The sequence below is a fragment of the Rousettus aegyptiacus genome, unplaced genomic scaffold, assembly GCF_014176215.1.
Source record: "Rousettus aegyptiacus isolate mRouAeg1 unplaced genomic scaffold, mRouAeg1.p scaffold_m13_p_4, whole genome shotgun sequence".
Classification (NCBI taxonomy): domain Eukaryota; kingdom Metazoa; phylum Chordata; class Mammalia; order Chiroptera; family Pteropodidae; genus Rousettus; species Rousettus aegyptiacus.
The window spans coordinates 73,656,445-73,680,184 of NW_023416307.1; positions in this window are offsets into that span (position 1 = coordinate 73,656,445).

Consider the following 23,740-nt stretch of genomic DNA (forward strand, 5'->3'; position numbering starts at 1 on the left):
GAGGCGGCTTAAATTTTTATATTAAAATACATAAAACCAAAGAGATTCCCAAGCCTGTCGGATTTAGTATGTGACCCCTATTTTGTCCACAGAGTTTCTGATTTTTAGCTTTTTTAAAACCTAAAAATATAATTTAATGCTTTGAATCCTTTCTCACCAATATGCCAAGAAACATATAGTGACCTATCATGAAAATTGTTTATAACAATGTTACCTAACAACTCAAATCACTCTCTTCTTTAACTTTGTTGCTCACAACAAAGTAAAATAAATGAAATATAAATGAAAAGGAAATCATCTGAACTGCTGATGGATTTATTACCTAATCGTTAGAGTCATTATTTTTTCAACATTTTCAATTTTTCACTGTTAGGCGCCCTGGACTTTCTGCTTGTTCATCTGTTTTTGTTGCAGGTTGTTTTTTTTTTAATTTGTTTTCAAGAGTTTTATTGAGTTTTAACTTACATATAACGAAGTTGACCTATGTAAATTATACAATTCAACAGCTGTTAGTATATATACAGAGTTGAACAACCATAATCATGATCTAATTTTAGAATACTTTCATCTAGGGTAATGAAAAAAAAAAATTGTGTTCCCTTTATTAGACCATCATAGCAGAGTCCAGTATAGTCACATTTAGTTTTGATGTAAAGATATATCTGATTTAGTTGTAATTTGTCAAGGGGCAGAGGAAAACTGCATTTTTTTTCCAGGCCCTTCCAAGGCAGATATTGTTAAGAACAAAGTAAACATGAAAATTGAAGGTGTGGGAAAGGATTCCTATAAAAATCTTCATACTCTGGTACCTTTTGGACAGTGTTTTATACATCTAGGAGTGTGCTTGCATAGAAGAATGCCAAGATATATTAAGGCATTTTGTCTTTTAAAACCTTTTCTTCTATTGCAAAATAAATAATAAAGTCAGCCTTTCATCAGCCTATAGAATTTCAGTAGAAAAATGTATAGGTGGAACACATAAATTACAATAAATAGATTTATTATGGACATAAACCAGCAGTTTGAAATTCTTTATGAAATTATTTATTTATAAATACTTTGAGCCAATTCATGGCTGTCTCTTTCTCAATGGCTTGAATAGTTTTTGGACAATGAGATTTTCTTGCATGTGTTGCCACTGATAGCCAAATGTTTAAAGTTAATGTATTCCAGTTATTTGAAAAGGTGTTTTATTCTCATATAAAGTTTTATAGTACCCTTGAGTCCATACCTTAGCAGTTTCTGAAGCACTTGATGCCACGGCTTGATAACTTTAGACCATGTTTATGCTTCATTATTGAAGGCAACTTATTGCATCTCAATTGACCTATTAGGGTCACTGTGGCCTAAAAAATAGTAACTAATCATTTCGGTGCATTAGGTGAATAGTTAGCTTAAGTTTATGTTCAGTATTTATCCAAAATATATGTTAACATCAAATTTATTATTGTCAGAAGACATTGGCACAGTCATCTGAGAAAAAGGCAAATCTACAATTCTTACCCCATGTTTACTTTGGAATTGTTTAGTCAATGAAATGATAGTAAACATACCTATTTAAATTTTTATCTTTTGCTTTATATCTTTCACTCCAATACATGCTTTCTCTCTTCAAAATCATGTAGCATGTCTTTACACAAGGATAGTCTCAAAAAAGAATACCTTTCTGTAGAGTTTCATGATGCTCATACACATAATCATTTTAGCGAATTTGGTGAAATATTTAATCCATAATCAATATTGGAAAATCCCCTATGTACATCTAGTTCAATCTCCTACTCAATGTTGGATTAAAAGAGAATATATATATATGTATATGTATATATACGTATCTCTTATGAATTGAGGGGTTAAAAAATAAAATATACATGATAAAATGACTACAAATCCAAATATATGAAGCATAGACTAAGTGCAATTTATAGAAAATGTATAATATGAAGAAAAGAGGAAAATAATAAATAATTTTATAAATGATTTTAACACTTTCTAAAGGAATATTATTAGAAATTATAAAAGTATTAGTGAAAGATGAATAAATTGTTAGCAATAAAATAAGAAATTAAGCAAACAAAAAATATTCTTTACTATAATGATTAAATGAGACAAACTGTGGCAAATTACAAAATATCTTAAATAAGCAACAGTGAAAGTTAATATGAGGATAAACAATTTTTCGTTTGCCTGAGATGGGAGTAGCTGATATAACATGGTTATTATCTTGGTGCTTTGAAGAGCTTCTGGTAGTGTCAACACTTCAGCAGGCGTTTTACATTTCATAGTATTACAGTAAGCCATCTGGAGATCAAAAAAGTTAACTACTGGAAGATGATTATATTTTTTTACTTTAGAAACAGATTAATTGTCATTTCATGAGATGTATTTATAAATCAGAATGCAAATATAGCTAAAACAAGAAGTAGAAAGACCATGTTACATTGATAATAATTGAATATATAATAATTTATCACAGATCCAGTAACATTATATCTTAGTAACGATTTGAAGACTATTTTAAATTCAAAGTTTCTAACATATAAAATATAAAATAGAATTTAATAGAAATGTTAATTATAAAATTATATTTTTCATAACTATTAATGAATGTCTTCAAGGATTGTGGAAAGAGAAGAAATTTTGGAAGAAACAAATATTGATTTTATAAAACAAACAGCCAAATCAGAAAATTTAGGTTTACAAAAATAATGTAAGTGAAAATAGATTGACAAAATATATATCTGCATTATATGTAGCAGTTAATAAACTATGCAGGTAGGTGAATATATATTCTAATAAATATATAGATAAATACTGTGATTTGTTACATGAACTGCATAAGGACAAAGACGTTATTATTTGCTGTTGTGTGCTAACATCTAATAAAAGAATGTGACCATAGGCAAGCACTCATTGTACAGTTCCTAAGTAGATAATTGGTGGATCATTGAGTGGATAGATATTGAGACTTAGTTCCCTCCCACTCTTTGATAAAATTAGATGGGAAAAGTCAAGTTTCTGAATCTTTTAAGGTAAGGCCAGAATCATGGTGAGTTACTCCACTTATGAAACTGTCGATTGCTTGGCAAATTACTTGAATGTGTTTTGAAAATTTGACAATAACCCATCAGTGCAAAATGTGTATATAAAAAATAAATAGCAGAAGTTTTAAGAACAAATAGACTTAATACACACTGATATTTTGTGTTCTTTTTTATTTTATTCAAATATATTTGATTGCAAGTTACCGAACATATTTCAGACCTGGTAATATGACACAACTTCAATTTAGAGCAATCTCCAGATTTTGTGGTTGCAATCAGGAGTACATTAATTTACCATAGTTTATTCAGTTCAGTAATAAGTCATAACTCTTTTCGATACCTATCAGATTATTTTTTCATGACTATATTCAAAGTCAGTATTTATATCTAGACTTCCAATATTCAAATAAGGCTGTAACTGAAAAGTAGAAATTAACATTTGTTGCAAGCTCTTAAACTTGAATACTTCATAAGTAATACTAAATGTGTTTAAATGACTTATTTACTAAACATAATAGGTTATTATGACTTAAGAAAATAATTTGAAAATCCTTTTATATTTGTTCACACTTTGAGCAAGTTTGATAAATATCGTTCTATGTGGCAATGGAGCTGAATTACAAGCAGGTTTTTAAAAAGGGAATTTACTTCTTTTTTTTCCTCTCTTTTCATTTTCCTTTCTCTAAGAAACACATTCATCATCTCTCTTTTCTGCATCCATCCCTATGACCACGCAAACCTCCATTAAAAATGTCAAATGATTATTTAAATTTAAAAATCAAAAATTTCTATTATGAAATCCTAATGAAGTCAAAATTTTACATTGTCTTATTTATGTTTATTTATAAACAGGTAGTTCTCAATGTGATAAACAGAATTTCAAAGCATTTGGATTAATGCATTCATTTAATAAAACAACATTTGCAAAAATGTTTATCCACTTATATTTCTACTTATTCATCCACTTATTTATGTCCATCTTCTTTTGAAAGTAATTAAACCAGTAGGCACTGTATTAGTATTTAATTAGTTTTCATTCCTTTAAAAGTTTTTTTATTATTTGGTAGAAATAACAATTCTAAAGTATATAAGCATATTAATGCATTTAAATAAATATAGTAAAGTATAATAACATTTTTAAAAATGAAGTTTATTGAATTTATTTACTTAAAATTTTTAAATATGAGAAATTCAATCAAACTTCTAATTTTATTTTTATAAACCTATAACATAGTAACCAGAGTATCAAGGTCTGTGGTTTTACTGTTCAAAAGATTCATTTACTGTCAGCCATTTATTATCAACATGCTTTAAATTAGGTTAAGTTAGTTTTCAATTCCTGACAAATCTCTAAAACCTAATAGCAGCTCTGTTACAAAAAATTTTTAAAATAGAAAATGAGACAATTTTATTAATTCGCTAGTAAAATGAAAGGAAATCTAAAAATTAATTGCAATATTAGACACCATATATTATTTTATAATATATAAAATAATTGTATTCATTATTTTATTATGTTCTAAACAATGTCACATGTAAAATATCTGTAATTTAGATATTTAAAGTATTATAAAATTATTTCAACTAAAGCTTAAAGCATTTTATGGCTTATTTATCAATGTAAAATTTTGCTTTTTCTTGGTATTATTTTTCAAAAAGAAAAAGCTACTAAGCTGGTTTCAAATAATTTGTTTATATTTCTATGACTACACTTTCAATAAACACTCTTTAGTAATTTTCATTTAATTTAACAGTAATGGTTACAAGACACAAAATTTATACAGACACTAATTAGATATACATTTTAAAATGTTTAAAATTTAGATTTGTTGCTCTCAAAAAACTTGTTGGAAATAATTGAATTTTATAACGAAAATGAATGTGTCATGAGAATATTTTATCTTTTTGGAAAATGTATTTTCTTTTTCTCCCATAATTTTAACAAAAGAGGCTTGTTTATTCAGGAAATAAAAGAAGACTTGTTATATTGTAGATATCCATTTCACATCTTACTTTTATCATTAAGTAAAAACAAAAAATAAGAAATGTGTTCAGACCACATATACATATGGAGATTATTTTTGTAAAGGTGCGGTGTAAAACTATTTTCTTTTTGATGATTATTATACAAAAGCATATATATTCACACATTCACATTATGCACATCACAAAACAGACAACAATCTTGGAACTGACAAAGGTAAACACGATTATTTGACAGTATTTTCTATTTCCAAGACCAGTGTTCTTTCTGCACTTTGTTGATGGAAAATCTCCTGGGATTAAATATTTAGTGTGTGATTGTTACACATTCTGTTCTACAAGTTCATCTGTCTAAAAAGATAGCAAACTACAAAGAATTGAGAAATTGATTTTGCCAGGTTTTAACTTAATGAAAAACAACTTAGTTTCAATCACACTGAAAGGTGAGCGATAGAGTTTCTTATTAAGATCTAGATCATTGGAAGTCAAACAACTTTCTGTCTATAGATAAGATGTAACTGAAGAGAGTGGTCTCTAATAAAATAGTAAAGAAAACTGTTATGCCAAATGTGTTTTGATATTTGTCAATAATAAAGTCATATGAGAAGCCTCATATTATGTTTATTCTTTAAGTTAGGAGAACAAAAGACAATAAGTTTATTTGGATCTTTTTTTTTGGGGGGGGGTAAGCAAAAAGAGATTTCTGGATATCCGGAATTATTTATTTTTCTTTCTAAATATTCTCATTTCCTCTCTCCTTCTCCCTTTCTTCCTCCCTCTCCTCCCCAGAAAATTAGCTTCTCAAAACCTGGTCATTGAATATGTCTGAATGATACACAGACTGTAGAATTTTTGCGTCTCTTCAGTAAACGAAAGGAAGCCAATTTATCATCATTGAATCCAATTCTGTTTCTCCTGAGGAAACATATTTTTCTTTTTCTTTTTTTTTTAAATGATTCTGCCTCAGAAGTTTAAAATACCTTAACTTATTCCATTTACATACAAATAGATTTTTAGTCACTAAGTTATATGCCCAAATAAATAGATAGTTGGTAGTTGTATAGCTAGTAAAAACGATTCCACATGAAATCTTTGAAACAAATTCTTTGTTACTTGATGAAAACTCAATGCCCTTGCCTTTGGGCTTCTGCTGACCCTTAATGAAAGACTTTCAACCTAATGAGCAAAGGATTCTGCATAATAAATTCTTAACCTGAGATTTCATTGTTGAATGAGATAAGCATCAACCATAGTTTTCTCAAATATTTTGTCTTTTGTCAAATCAACATTTTATTAAATTATTACCCTTTGTTAAATAATTTATTATGTTTTCAATTACTGTATCCTTAGGAATTTTTCTGAGCCATTATCAATTATTTATTACTTTAAATTTCAGAATTACTTTGTTAATCAGGAGAATAATTTTAAATGCCCCAAATTAATTTATCAATCTGGACACATAAAGTAACATCCAATAATACTAAGCATTCCTATTTATCCACATATTATTATTTTTAGTTTTGCTTTTCAATATCGATGAAATATTTGTACACTCTGATCTGCCATTATGGCATTTGCAATGTAGGAGACAAAAATGTTTATGGAATTACTACTGGAGAAATTATAAAGTTAAAAATGAAGTTTCTGAGATCATAAAACGTGTGTATATGAGGGTAGGGTAAAGTTTATTTTTATGGGTGTCCTGGGAATGACTTTCTAAGGGTACAAAATTCAAGGAAAACCTGAACTTGCACTATGATTGTCAACGTGATGAAAAGAGCTAATGTTATAGAATCCCAGGCAGAGAGAACAGCCTATGAAAAAACTTAAAGGCGAAAAACAGCTCTTTGAAGAAAAGAAAAAGTGGCCAGTGCATCTGAAATTTAGTAGGAAAAGGGGGCCAGGTCAAACTGACATTAGAAACATATAAAGATACCAGATAATAAAGGATCTAGATAACAACAGTAAAGTGTTCATATTTTGTTTTTCAAAACATTCAATTAAGATTCGTAGGTGAATTTCACGTGTTTTTTGGATGCCCTTTGAAAAATAACATTTTTCCATTGCATTTTACAATGTTAATGCTGGTATAAAAGATACTTTTATAATGTATATTTGTGCAATGTATATAGCATTGTATATTTTACAATGTTAATGCTAGTATAATAAGATCTTACTGATTTTTGTGATTTAATTGTGTAATGGGCCAATATCATTATCAATAGCTTTGAAAATGATAATATGTGGTTAATAGGAATTTTTATTTTGTTCTGCATTTTAACAGAAGTGCCTTTGTGTTTGATTATTATATTAATGTTTAGTGTTGGTTTAAGATGCATTATCTTTACCATGTTAAGGATATAGATATTTTTTCTTCCCTAATTAGAGTTTAATGATGAATTTTACTTTTTTTTTATTTTCCAAATGACGAATTTTGCAATATGCATTTTTAACATCTATTGAAATAATTATGTTTCCCCTTTGATTTATTGATGTCCTTAGTACATTTCAAGTAATGAACAATTATTCTTTTCCTGAAATATACAGCACTTACTCATGTTTTATTATTCTTTAAATATCCTCATGAATTTAAACTTCTGTTATTTCTTAAGTTTCTTTTTCCTGTAGTACTTGTTCCAGCTCTTGTTTATCTCTCTGCCAAGAATAACATTAATTTATCTGTTGTCTAATTTTATTCTTACTATCTTTTGGTTCATGTTTAATTTTTAGCCTTTCATTTACATTTTGGAGCATCTATCCTTGGCCTTTCTCTTCTCTGATACTAATTTTAAAGAAATAATTTCAATCTTCAACATCTCAGTTATGGCTCTCAGTTCTATTTTAGTTCTAGTTCCACAGATTACCAATTGTGATGTTTCCTTTCATATTATAATATTTTGATCCCACTGACTCTTTTGTTGGACTTTATACTTCTGTTTCACAAAAAAAAAAAACCAAAAACATGTCTTTTTACACTCCACAGGGGTTCAGCCTTCCTTAACGACTTCTCTCTTTCTAAAATGTACTTTCAATAAATCTTACTTTTTCTTGGTCTCTCTGGCCTGTAATTCTTTACTGCGTAGGCGGGGAAGAACCAAAGAACAACACCACACAACACCACCGTCCACAATCCTCCTTCTCCATCACACTGCTAGAGCGACACCGGATTTCACTTTACCTCAGTGGTGATGTCAGGATGCTGTGAGCAGCTCTCAAAACTTTCAGAAGCCCCACTTATTAACCATTTTCGACTTAGTACGGATCTACTTTTTTAGATAACATTTTCTTATAACCAAATACACTGACTCCTAATGTCATGAGTAAACGATATATGATAAATGCAAATTTCCAACATGTAAAACTATTCAAAAGATCTACTGCCACTGACCTGTTTACTTTGGAAATAACAATTCTAAAATACTGGAATTTTATCAGTAGGCCTTCTTCTTGCCCATTTATTTATTTATTATTAATTTATTTATTTATTTATTTATTGTTATTTTTGTAAGAATTTTTCTTTCCTCTGGGTATTAGATAAGAGTTGGTGGGTGGGGAAATTCAATAATATTTCACATAGTATTTTGCAAGTTATTGAGAGGAACTCCAGTAATCCAGTTTTCCTAATGATACAGTTCACGAGACTCTGTATTAGGTAAATAGATTTTTTGTTTCATAGTGCAATGGGTTTTCCTTTATATGCATAGAATTGCCATAAATTTAACCTTAGGGTGATTTTTCTCAATGCAATGCTATCTGTTTTACTGTACTGTTTGTTCTCCTAGATTCTAATATAGTGTTCATCAATCTTTGTTTTTAGTATTTTTTTTAAAAATCTGTATAAGTTTAGTTATTAGAGAAAGTTGGAAAAGTCTGTATTAGTGCTTCTGGCCAAAATCCAGCAGCTGTTTTTTCTCAGTAATTGGACTTCTGAAATAATTGCTAGTATGTTTTTCTATAGGATAAGATGGCAATTCACATTAATTAACATGTTCAAAATATTGTTTGAGTCAAAATAGCTACAGAATATTATCTGGATAAAAAAAGAAAAAGCAATAAATGTTTCATTACTAGAAGAACTAAGACACGACCTAAATCAGAGACCTCAAGTTCCCAAAAGCACCTGTGTTATTATAACTGAAGGTATAAGTTCCAGAGAATTTAGGCTAGTGAGGCCAAATATTATAGTGCCAGATGAAAGTAATGAATACTTCTTATTATCATTTAGAGTTTGTTCAACAGTATGAGATTTCTAAAATGCAAAAAAGAGAAGTGTTTAAATTCCTAGATAGTATGTAACTGGAAAAATTGCTCTAATTATGAAATAAAATTATGCTCTGCAACTAGTTTTAGATAACTCTTCTGATTCAATAATGTAAAGGAGGTGTCACTCTCAAAACATTCTTCAAACTTCATGTAAGTGCCAAACAGAATAATCGCTATCAAATTAATCAATACTTGCCAAAGGGAGAGTTCCTCTTTTTTTAAATTCTGTGTGTTTTCTGAGTGGAATTTGTTTTCTTTTCCTATGTTTCTTTTCCTATTATCACCTGTCTCCTCCCAACTTGTAAACCACTTGTTATTATTATTTGGTCATTTTTCTATCGATATGATTTATAAGAACTGTATAGCGAAAATAAACAAATAGACAAACAAAATATTTAACTATTTCCTGTCATATATACTGCACATACCTTTTTTATTTCTTTGTCTTTTAACTTTGGTTATGGTTTATTATACAGAAATGTTTATTTGGTGTATTCATACAGAAATGTTTATGCAGAAAGATTACAGAATCTTTACCTTTGTGTTTCTAGAGTTTTGTGATCGTACTTAGAAAACTTTTTCTTATTCTAACTTAATAAACTGCAGTCTATATTTCTTTTAGTTATTACATGGCTTCAGTTTTATAACATTAAAATATTTATCCATCTGAAATGGAAAACTTGTGAAGATGAAGAAGAAGGCTATTCTGATTTTATTATTTGGTGTGGGCAATTTGAATTTTTGTATTGTACTTCTGGTACCTTTCGTTGGTTTGTTTTCAGTATTTTTCTTTGTTCACTTGCAAATATTTGTTATCTGAATTTTATTACCTAAGATAAAACTCCACAGTAAATGTAAAAATTCTTTGCCTTATTCTTCTATTCCTAAAGCATCTGTGTTAAAGAATTGTAGTGAAATGCATACCAACCAGGTATGAGAAAATCTAAACCTGGTATTTGCTAATTGTTGGAACTTTGGCCAATTCCTTATTCTGTCCAATTTAAAGCCTGTGCACATTATTAGAAATGAGCTTTCCCCAAATCCAGACAAGACAATGGCTCTTTAAAACTGTTTTATTGTTCGTTAAAAAGCACCAGTAAGTAGAAGACTGGCTTCACGCCTAGGTCTATTGTTTGAGTGCAGCTTCTCAGGGAAATTGACCTTGTTCTGCTACATCTGATAACAGGAACTCATTTGTTTCAAACTCCAGAAAGTATCAGCCGCTCAATCCTTGTATTATTGGTTTTGGTCTGCTCTCATGAAGCACTCTGTCTCTGGCTTCTGGCATTCACAATTGCTTTAAGTACCAACTTCACTTTTACTAATCCCTTCATTGCATGCTGAACTTGCCCAGAATTCCGAAACTTCTAAGCACCTAAAGGAGATCCGGGTCCTCAGGTGTCAGTATTTGCTTTGACCACAGACATCTGCATTCCACTTTCTTCAGCTAAGGAAGTAGACTTTGTTTTGAAAAATAAGATGTTATGTTTCTCTTCTCTTTAAGCTTTCCTTAGATTTACGTATTTTTTTTCCAAATGCAAAAGTAGAGCTTGGATTAGATAATTTTTCAAGCTTCCTTTGGTTCTGTAGTATATAATTTTATAAATCTATATTTGAATCAGTATCTCTAATTTTTTTTTAAAGATTCATAAACCTTTTCCTTAATGCAATTATGATTTAATTTTATCTTTAAGGAACATAGCCCATCTTGGGCATTTCTTTTTCACAGAACAAAAAGGATGATTTTTTTAAACCACAGGACTTGCAGTCTTCAAAATTTCATCATTCTTATTAGTAATTTTACCCATTCCATAATAACTACATTAAGCCTACAGGAGTTCATCAAGTGAAAAAGGCCACTGCTAGTATCCTTGGATATAAAACATAACTGAAATACTATGACATTTTATGGCGGTTATAATATTTTAATAATACAAAATTAAATAATTTTATTCTTTTTTTCACATATTTTCCCAATTTTTTTCTATCTTAATCTAAGCCTCATATTTTTTCATCATACCATTTTATCATTTTGCTCAAGATTCACCTCACTCTATCTCTCTTTTTATGACAATCTAGTTAAATAGAAATTTCCTATAATTCGAAAATTAAAAAAATATTAATTTGAAATGAACCTAATTATTTCAAGTGTGCTGTTTTTTTCATCAAATTCTTATGAAGCTGCTGTTATTTATTTTGTGACTCATCTTAGCCAAGACACAGCATCAGTTCATAGCAGAAAAATAGGACCCTAGTAAATAAGAAGCTAAAGAAACAGAAGAAGAAGGTCTAAGAGAAGGTGTAGAAGAAGAGAAAGAAGGAGAAAAAAATCTTGGGATATATTGTCAAATTCTTGAGTAGAAAACTTGAATTGTCATTCTGTCTCTTTAAAATGTTTTATTCCTTAACTAAAGTCACCATAGAATATATTTCTTATACATAATGACCTTGACAATGTGTCACAGGGTTTTTCTTCCTCTTTATAACGGCAAAAGAACTGCAAAGCTCCTTAAACTTGGTAAGAAATTTAATTATATTTTGTCATCAATAATTTATGGTTCTAAATTATACTAAATTGACAGCTGCTAATGTAAAGTGCAAATGAAATCAGGCCAATTCTAACCAAATCAGGCATAAAATTATATTTTAATAAACTTTGATTTCACTTCCTATTACCCTTTCTCTTTATCATGCATGCCTGAGTTCCATGTGTAATTTGTGTGCAGAGATGCTGTGTTTTATTGCTTTGGTAATTTAGAAAATTCACTGTTGAAAAGAAGATATTAGTATATACAGGCAGAAACTAATGAAGGTTAAAACACTCACACAGACACACACGCACTCAAAAATGGTGATTGATATCTATAGCTTAAGAAATAGCTGAAGAAACAAGATATGAGACAATGTATGCCTTTTCAATTTCTCTGTATTTCTCTTGAATGATTTAAAATCTGACTAGTCTGCTATATTTTGCACTAAATATTTATATAACAAGAAGAATTAAGGAGACATAGTGGAGAAGGTAGACTTTAGGACAAAGAAAGATAATAAAGTAAATTCAGCATACCTATTTTTATATGAAATGGGGATCTGAAGCTTAGTAACAGAAAACGCTGATACCATCTATTACAAATGAACATACAGGCTAGGAATTACGAACAACAAAACTAATGGTGAATAAATAAAATAAAATTCTCACCATTTCCTCAAAAAGTAACAAAAATTACAAATAAAACTATATAAAATTCATGTTAGTTAACTAGAAGGTAATGAGCAAATTTCAATCACCTGAAAACAGAACAATAAATACCAACTCAACAGTTATTTTTCAGCCTCTGTTCACACTTTTGATTCTTAGCGATCAAAAGCAGTCCTGGAAAACCTTAAATGGGTGAGGTAAGAGGGGAGTAAGTTGCAGGATTAAAATTGATCTTTTTCTACTTGTAAAAATAGTGAAAAACATTTCTGGTAGATCAAAAGAGCCAACAGAGGAGGGACTGGTTAGCGTATGTGTTTCTTGAGAAAGCCACCTTTTAGGGGCAAGTTTCAGGAAACTGAAGAGTGTAAAGGAAGGGAGAATATTTATTTGAAAAAAATTGGTAACATGAAAATCATGAAGTAACATTAAGAATATCTAAAATTTAAAAGGCTACGACCTTGTTACTCCATTATTTCTCTCTTCAAAACCATCTATAAAGAAGCCATAATTTATTGATTTCTTAAACTAACCCAATTATTTCAAATGAAAATACCGTTGTAAAATGTTTACAGAGCGTGCAAAGGAAATTTTTGAGAAACCTATTAGAATCATTACTAGTATAACCACTACTGTGAATAAAATCATTAGAAAGTAAAATTAAAAATAAAAGTATCTGCAAATTTAGGGCAATTGTTTATTTTTAACATATTAAGAAATAAATGCAAGTTTGTTTTTTTCTGAAAAAATACAGGAAGCCATGTTTTGTCAAAGTGGAATGCATTCATGAACATGCTGCTTTGTAAGCCACCCCAAATCATAGCCACACTAATGCAGAGAAACAAATAGTTTTCATCTAAATAAACTTCTATAAAAAATAGGGAGATACCAGAAGAAAATTTAATTTACAGATTAAAACTACACACCAATGTATGCCTGTACATGTGTAGATGAAAGGAGGGGTCCCTAGCCTGTTCCCTTATCTGTCTTTACCTCCTTTTTATTTAATAAAGGTTGAAACGTTTTACACTGAAAAAAAAAAAAAAGCACAGTTAATAGTTGGTGAATAAATATAAATTTTTCAGCATTTTCTTAAAAAATAGCAACAAGATTTTTAAAAAATTATATAAATTTTATGCTTTTAGCATAACTCCATATACATTTAACATATACTTCACCAAATATTTAGGGACTAGTAAAAGAATTATAAATATAAATTGGAGAAAAAGCAGGAAAAAATGAGAGCTAGCTCAGTTCAGAAAAATAAATAGAAGAGAGTAAAATAAATCTAAAATGATGAATAAACTTAATTTTTTTAGAAATAAGTACATCTGAATAAAACATAATAGGCCAAAAAATAAAAACAGAAAAATAATGAAGAGAATAATAAAAAAATAAAAAATGGTCATAGATTATGAAATGAAAGACAGACAAAAAAGATCTAGCATATGTTTAACCAGATTATCTGAAAAAGACAACAAAAATAATGGAATAGAACAAATATTGAAAACTGTAACTATTTTTTCTGTAGAAAAGAGAGAGATATAAATCTACATATTGAATGTGCTAAGGAAGTACCAGGGGAAATTGACCTGCCAAAATCAATTTATAGCTATTTTATAGAAATTCTATTAAACTTCATAGATAAAAAATATATATTGTCAAACCATCCTGGCCAGAATAACAAATAATTAAAAAGGGAAAGAGAATTAGAATGATTTAAGATTTCACCAATGATAAAGCATTTTATAAGCTTTTTTTTAATAGAAAATTTTTATCATTGATGCGAATCTAATTTCTCTATCTCGCAAGCAATCAAGGCAATAAAATAACATTTTTTTCACTCATGGGATAGAGGAATTCTTTACCTGTGAGTCATTCTTAAGGAATCTACTAAAAGAACAGTTCTATCTAACTAAGAAATGTCTGGTGAAACTTTAGGAAAAAGATTAATTGTGAGCATTCATTTTAATTGAGGATGAAAAAAAGAGTGGGAAAAAGTAAAAAAAAAAAATTTTTAAACTGCATGTTATTCAATATGTCATATTTTTGTGTTATATGTTAGGAGAAAGCATAAGTATTATTAAAAATAAAAATTAATTTAAAATTAATGAATAATTCCAATATTTATTATTATAAATTTAAATAACATTTTAAATTAAAAAATAAAAATAAGAGAAGACAGAAAGAAAGAGAAATATTGACTAAGCTTATTACTTGTTATATAGATAAAACATTGAAGTTAAATATATTATTTTAAATTGACAAATTAGATTCTAAAAGGTTAAATTAAGGAACAAAAAATTGTATTTAAAATGGTATACATATAAGGTAATTATTAGAACAAAACATTAAGCCATCTTAAATACAAGAAGAAACTTCAATAAATTTCAATTTATTCAATTTATTCTATTTCAGAATAAAATTGCATAGACAAATGCAGAAAATATGTTATAATGTACTTAATAACAATATCATAAAATATGACAAAATTGAGACTGACCAAACAAAAACAGAACTTGCATATCAACTAATCGAAATGGATGTAACACTATATAAAGAGGAAAAAAAATTAGCTAATAAATTAAAATCCAACTGTAGGATACATAATTATAAAAAATAATTCTAAAAAGGTAAATAGAAACAAAAAATGGACAAATATATTTTGAGATTTGGAAATAAAAGGGAATCTGAGGTTGTTAGAACAGTAATAAAAAATTAGAATTTAAATTAAAAACATTAAAAGTAATAAAAACAATTTTAATGCTGAAAGACACAATTTACTAAAAAAATCATTTCCAGCAATCGCCTTTTTAAAGCAAGAAATGCAAATGGCAAAGATAAATTAATAGTATTCTCATTAAAAGACAGAAAAAGTGAAGGGAAATGATTAAGTTTATATAAGTACTAAATGAAAAAATTGACAAAATACGGGTAAATATAATTATATATAATTATATTTATATATATATAAAATATATATATATATATAATTTCACCAGCAAAATAAAGAATAGACCTTCTTCTCAAGTGATCATGGTACTTTATGTATTGTCACAAAGAAAATGCTGCTATGTTTCTTAAGGTGGAAGTATTACAAACAAAAGTCTGATAACAGTGAAATAAAACTAGAAGTTATTAACAGTGTAAAAGATCATTTAATCTTGAAGTTGTAACACTTTCTTTTAAATAATTATTGGGCTAAACTGGAGCTACACACTAAAACCAATAAATTTTTAAAAATATTACCAATGAATACTCTATATGTCAAAATATATGAGATTCATTTAAAGCAGCAATCAGAGTATGTAGTCATAGACTTAAATATTTGTATCAGTAACAATCAGCAAAATGAAAATAAATAAACTAGATTCTTAGGTTAGAAAAAAGACTAGAGGGGATAATCAAATAAAATAATAATAAGCAAGATGAGGTATTTATATAGGTAAAAACAGGAATGAACAACATGAAAGAAAAATAATTATGTGAAAAAAATTTACTAAATAGTATTAGTTAATAAAAGGAAAAAATCCCCACAAAATTACTATATAGACATTAAAATGAGAAAATAGCTATTGAAACAAGAGAAAATGGGGGAAATTATAAGAATATTCTCATATCTTCCTGCAAATAAACACATTTTTAGAGAAATACAATTTATGAAAACTTCTCTTAGAGATAAAAAGTTGAAATCTATTGATGTTTGTGAATTTTCAACAACAGTAAAAATAAAAAAAGAATAAAAGGAAATACCTCCACTCCCTTATCGAAGTCAATTCAAAAGGAAAAGTCTACAAAATCTTCAAAAAGCAAGTAATTGTAATTTTTCATAAATTGCTTCAGAACATTGAAAATAAAGAAAAGATTTATAATTTTCATGAAGTGTTACATTGATAACTAAATCTAATAAAAAACAGTATTAGAAAAATAATATATATCTAATAAAATATCAATGGAACTTATTAAATGTAAACTAATAAATCCAATAATATACTATGAAAATGATAGATCATGACTAATTATAATTTATTTCAGAAAGGAAGATTTGTTTAATATTAGAAAATCATGAATATAATGCACCATATTCATAGATATAAAGCTTTTGACAAAATTCGATTCTTGAGGGGAAAAATATTCAAGAAAATAGAAATGTATGTGTGCGTAGTGATAAAAAACATATTCTAAATCTATTCTAATAGAATATATTATGTAAATAAATTCTAAATTTTAAAGTCATGATTTTATATAACATGCAAATATTAACTGTGCTTCCACTAACGGTGAGGAACAAGGCAATGATGTTCACTATTGCCTATAAGAACCAACAATTTCTGGAAGCATTAGCCAATACAATTAGACAAGGAATATAAAATAGAATAAAAAGAATTGTAAAACAAGAAATAAACAGTCTATTTCCATGAGAAAAGTTCATATATTTTATAAATTTATGTTATATCCTAGAAAATCAATATGTAAAACTAGGACTGAAATAAAATAATTTTAAAAGGTAGCATATTATAAAATTAACATAACAAATCAATAGCTTTTTTATATTCTATCAATAACTAGAGAATATAATATTAGAAGAAAATCTTTATAACAGCAAAATGTAATTTTTAAAAAAAATTAACATTGCAAGAAAAATAAGAAAATCTATATGTAGATATACTTAAAAATTACTGAAAAAATCTCAGTGAGATTTGACAAAAAAATATAGCTTTTGTTCTTGGATATGAAGTACCTAGATTATAAAAATGTCAATTTCCCCTAATTTATTATATAAAATTAACAAATATGATAAATATACAAACTTTTAAAAAATTTAGACAAGTTAATGCTAAACTTCATGCGCAAAAAAGGGAAAAAACAACTTTCAAATGGATTTACCATACTGTCAAGCCCTAGTATTTTACACTGGGCCATGATTATATTAAAAGACTGGTGGAATAGACTACAGAGATCCAAGAAGATACCTGGATCTATACAGAAATTTGGGACATGATAAAGGTTTTATCTCAAATCATGAAGATAACCTGGTTAGCTTGGCATCTATTTACCTTTTTGAAAAAGTAGATACATATTTCATATCATGCATAAGAATAAACTGCAAATAATCAAGGATATAGGAAACAATGAGAGAATATAAAGGCAGAAGAGAGATACAGGAAGGGAGAGAAGGAGAAGAAGAGGAAGAAGGCCATACACCTTTTAAAGGAAACAGGAAAGGATTCATTTAAAATTCAAATACAGGGAAATGCTTTCTAAAAGTAACAAAATAAAGATGTGATAAAAGAAATGATTGATAATTATGAGCACATAAAATAATTTTAAAAGCTATTGCATGACAAAACAATATAATAAAACTGTCAAAAGTTAACTGACGAACTGGAGAAATATTTGCAATGTATACCACAGATGAAGGGCTAATATCTCTAATATATAAATGTCCTAAAGCTTTTAGGAGAAAAGACCAACAACCCCATTAGAAAAATTTGGGGTGGGGGGAAAGTAAGAACAGACAATACAAATAAGATGTAAAAAATGGTTCCTCAGTATATAACGATTACTGCCAGCTACCTCATAATTAGAAAAATGTAAATAAACTCCACACTGAAATTACATTATATATTCCATTGATGAGTCTTGAGAAAACATACATTCTCAAACATTACTGATGGAAATGCAAATTTGTACAACCCTCTTGGAAGAGAGTTTGTGAATTTGTAGCAAAACTACATGCATATTTACATTTTGAGTATTATTCAATTCCAGGAATTTATCCTGAAAACATGCCTAAAATGATATGAAAATAGGTATTCCCAAAATTATTCATCACAACATTAATTGTAATCACAATATTGCAAACAACCTAATCATCATATATAGGATAGTGGTAGAATAAGCTATAGTATATCCGTATATGGTAGAAGTATTCAGCTACAAAAAATCTATTCGAACTCATAGAGGTTAATTCTAGAATATACTATTATATAAAAAAAGCAAAGTACAAGAAAACTTGGAATGTTAGCTTCTTCTTAGAAGAAAAATAGGAAAATACCACATTTTAACAAGGATAGGTTGGAATGAATGGAAAAGGTGAATGGTTGAGTTTGTATAGAATGTCGGGGAAAATGACACATTTATGAATATAAGTTTTTGCTTAGTTTTGATTTTTAGAATATAGTTTTTCACATGTTCACAAAATAAAATCAAGAAAAATAAGAAAAAGTATTTAAAAAAAAGAAGCAAATCAGCCTAGGTAATTTCAAATGACAACATAGACACACCATGTCTATAGACACACTAATTCAGGTAACTCTTGAACACACTATTTTGACTACATACCCTCAAGCTAAAGACAAAAGAGCTGTAAAATAACAGTTTAACTCTCAATATTAGTTTTGTGTTTGACACTACTATCAGTTAATATATCCCAAGTTACTTATAGTGTTTTCAGAGAAAGAGCAATAATAAACACATTGTGGGTATAGTGTTACTGATGAGAATGCTTTACAGAACTTGGAATATAAGGCTGATGATTTTAATTTAATCTTTGAGGATTCAATTGGCCTTTGGACATAAATTGCTTCCTAGCCAGTGAAAATTGTTATCATTTTTATCTACATATAATAGCATTGCCCTAACTAATACCCATAGAGAGCAGATTCACCTTTGGGAGCAGAAGTATATATGATCTTGGAAGCAAATGGGCAATTTATGTTTAATCATGCAATGATAATGCTTATTAAATGCTATCTGTTTCTAGTTTCAGAAGAATGACTAAATTTGTAAATTGCATCTCACAGCATTTTTACATTTACTTTTCAAAACATGATAGCTTAATCTATGCAAAAATAAATTAAGTAAAATTAATTTTAGTGATATACATCAGAGTTTTCCAAAGTTCATTACAATCAATTGGCAAATTTACTTGGCAAATTAAAGTGCTTGTGCTACTTTTTAAAAAATGATATATCACAAGGAGTAACTGAATAAATTAAGCTTAATGAAACCGAAACATTATACTAATTATATTCATTTAAATAAATGTCTATATAGTGGTACTTTTATAAAAATATTTATGAGATTTAAATAATCACCAAAATGCTATGATTGTTGATGAACTTCGAATTCACTTTATCCAGTGTGTGTGTATTTGCAAAGGCATGAAAAAGTATGTCTTGGAACACTTTACTGGGAAGACTTAGTGAATAAGTTAAAAAATATATATAACAGTGTATTGCCAGGGGTTGATGAAGTATAGTTAGAATACTAGTTATGCTACATGTACTTTGATACAAAGTTTTAAAGCCGTACATTGACATATGCTATAACATTTTCTTACGGAAGACTTATAGATATTACTGATACTCTAAATTCTGTGCTTAAAAATGAGTCTTTTTTTTAAAAGGTATATTTATTTGGTAGACTGTTACCTCAAATAAAGGTTGAATACCCCAGTCATACTTAGAATTTGTTGTAGGGTGATGAATTTTCTAGAAATCTCTTCAGGAAGCACAAATTCTATAGTTTGTTTATTATAAGTGATGGTAAGTAGAGCTATTCCTTCTTCAGGCTTTGGTTCTCCAACCTATATGTCGTGTCTCTAAGGGGTAAAGGTGATCATAGTAACTTTATTGTTATTTTTAATATTAATAAATCATAGTTTTGAAATAGCAAAAAATGAGATTTGTGGTAACACTTATAGTCAGCCAAGTACTACTCTAATTGCTTTAACTACAAAATATGTTAATACTCAAAGCTACTTTTTGAATATCCACACCTTATCTGTTGGCTAAATAATGTCTAAATTTTCATGACTAGTGGCATTTAAACAGTCTAGCTCCTGAGATCATGAACCAAATCACTATATTATATGATCTCTTTTAAAAAAGTGTTTTTTATGTTATCACATTAACTAAGAATGTTATACTGGCATTATATAAACATTGAATATAACCATAATGGAATTAGTGCTATTTTAAATAATTTAAGCATGTATTGTGGAATGTCAGTTAATAGTATTACCATTTTATAAAGGTCTAGAACACTATATACACCCTATAAATATATAGAAAGAACTTACTGTAAACTTATTATTTCGCTGGAATATAGAAGTGATTTTATGTGTTATGTTTTGAATATTCATCAAATATAGAAGAAAGAAACTAAGTAAGACACTATTTAGGAATTTCTTTTACAAACTTTAATATACAAAAGACAGTATGGTGGAATTGATTTAAAAGAAAACTCTAGTATCTATTTTATGTAAAGTTAATTTATGACATTTCTAGTTTTCAAATCTCAATGTTCTTAGAAACATCTGTAAAGATATCCATATTGTGGGTTGGGCTTTATCACCAAAGATTCTGAATCAATTGTTCTGGGGTGAGAGTAGGACAATCAAAATCTTTAAATGGTTTGCAGATCATTCTAATGTACAAACAGAGTTGAGAATCCCAGGTATATGACAAAGTCTAGACATTCAAATTTTTAACATCTCTCATGTGATTATATAATAAGCTTTCCATTGCACTAATGAATAAAATCTTGAGTTAAATACTGAAGATCAAAAGGTACATTGTTACTAATTCAAATGTTTTAACAAAGGAGCAAAAGCTGTGTGATTCTACACTAGTTGAAGCTTTGAATTACTAAACACTACCTAGGTAGCTCTCCTTTCAGATAAAAATGGAAAACCAAGATACTGCTGAAAGGAATATGATTAATATGAAGCAATCATAAAATGCTAAATACATTTGTGAGGTTAAAGATAGTTAAATGATATTAAGAAAATTACAAGAAATTATTCCCAAAATGAATACAATAATTAGACATACTGATTAAGTAAAAAAATACCTGAATTTGGTGAGAATGGTGACATAATAATTATGAGAACTACACTCCTAGGAGTATATATTTATGTTAACAATTATTGATTGCATACTCCATTGGAAAATTAACAGGAAGCTCTAATTTTTGGTAAACTTACCATTGCCCATATCTACCGACCTTTTTATTTAGCTCTATCAAATACTCTTAATTCTTTGGGTTGACTGGAATCACAAGAAATTAAAAATTATAGTTGAATTTGGTTTAAAGTTGCAAATACCAATTAGGTGAAGTTCAGAAACCATCTATGTTGCCCATTTAAAACTCAGAAGACAGTGGTTTAGTCTGAATATAAATGACCTGATAATTGAGAAAATAGTAACTAAGCAGGATTTGGAGAATTAAATTCTATTAAATTAACACTAGTAGTGTTTATCCTAAATTTTAAATTATTTTTTGTCGAGTCTTTTAATTTTCTTCTCTTAGGACGTTTTTACCTAAGGCCGAAACGTTAATGTTTTCTCCTTCACATCAGATCTCTCAGTCATAGAAAACTTTTCCTAAAACTGTATAAACTAAATATAAAGACTCATGATCATATTTTTAAAAGAGCAAAATTGAATAAGGTTAAGTAATATTTAATCTTTCTAATGTTTAATCTAATCTTGTTTCCTAATTTTTAAACCAAAATATTTACCTCATATAATTATGAGATTTTAATTAGGGAATATATTTTAAGCATCTAGTATAGCATCTGAAACATTTATTTATATTTAATAGATATTAACTAGTCTTAATTTTATTATTATTGATAACAATTATTCACCAGGTAGATATTTGGTTGGCACAAAGGATTTAAGCATTAACATATCTAAATTTTTCTATCTATAATATAGAAGTTTTGGCAGCTACCCAAGTTACTGATAAGTTTAGAACTTTACACATTTCAAATGCCTTTAAAATTAACTTTATATTTGTAATTCAGATATTACTATAAATTGTTCAATTTGGCTCAACTTTTGCTTGTAAATCTAAAGCAACTTTAGGAAAAGCTACTTTAAAAGAGTTGGCACCTTAATATTCCTTAAGAGTAAGGCTAGTTTTAAAGTATTAACACTAGTTTTCACTTTTAAAAAAATAATTATTTTTAGATAGTTACTGTAGATTCAGATTATAACACTGCACTGTAATTATGGTTCAGATGGTATTGCTATTCTTAGCTCATATTTTCATTTGTATATAACTTCATGACAAGTACCTATTCAGGCTAGAATTTCTCACACTTTTCAGGCAAGAAATAGAATTTTTTTTCCTGTAGACTGAATAAGCAACAATTCACCAACTGCTAGCATAAAAAGGGCGTTTTAAAAATGCTGTGAAAAAAGTTTTCTTTTACTTATTTTTTATAACTTTTATCAGTTCTTTTTAACTTATTGTGGTTTTAAACTTTTACTTTTATATGTCATTTAAACTTTCCATAATGCACTATATAAGTAATGTGCTAAATTTTAAAAAAAAAGGAAATTCAGTGATTTTTAAAGAAATTTAATAAGGCTTTTATATGATGTCCACATCTTTAAACAAAAAGAATAAAGCAAATTATTTATAGATTTATTTTTGCAAATCTAGGAAATTATATCCTTGATTGAATTTTATGGTTATACATATGTCATGGGGACCACTATTCTCTGGAGAATCAATTTATACATGGCAAAACTCCATGAATAATTCAGAATGGTGGCGAGCCAACAAAAGCCCAGAACTATGACATATGGATAAAAGCAGACATTTTGGTTTATGAACTATAAGCACAGACTTGAGAGACAGAAAGTTGTGCCTCAGGATCTCCATAGTCTTTCTAGGGGCACGAGGACCCAGACCTGGTCGGCAGCCACTTGGCACCCAGTATTCCTTACTGCCAAGCACACAATGCTGTTTTTGGAGTGGTGGGAAAAACCATGCCAAACAGTGAAGTTGAGTCTGCTGATGTGCTTTCTTCCTCTATTGCTATGGCATCTGTGAAGGAACCTTCTGGGCTCTCTCACAAAAAACTGTCCTATATTTAGCAATTGCTATTTGAAAATTCTGCTTGTATTTACTGTTCTACATATTTGTCTTCAGTGAAGTAGTTTTTCAAAAACTCAGACCATCTTTGATTTCATACAAGTGGTGTCAGTCCAAATGCTGCTTTCTCTGTTTCACATAGCCATGTACCAGACTGGAGATAGTGATGACTCATCCTGACCATCTTATTAACTCCTGACCACCTTGTCAAATCTCCACTACCCAGTACCGGTCAACCTCAAAAGATAATAATGATAATAATAGTAATAATGATAACAATAATAGTAACTGATTATTAAGTACTTACTTTTTACTTATAGTGTTTAACATGTCTCTATTTAGGTCCTGTAGTAAAGGCAGT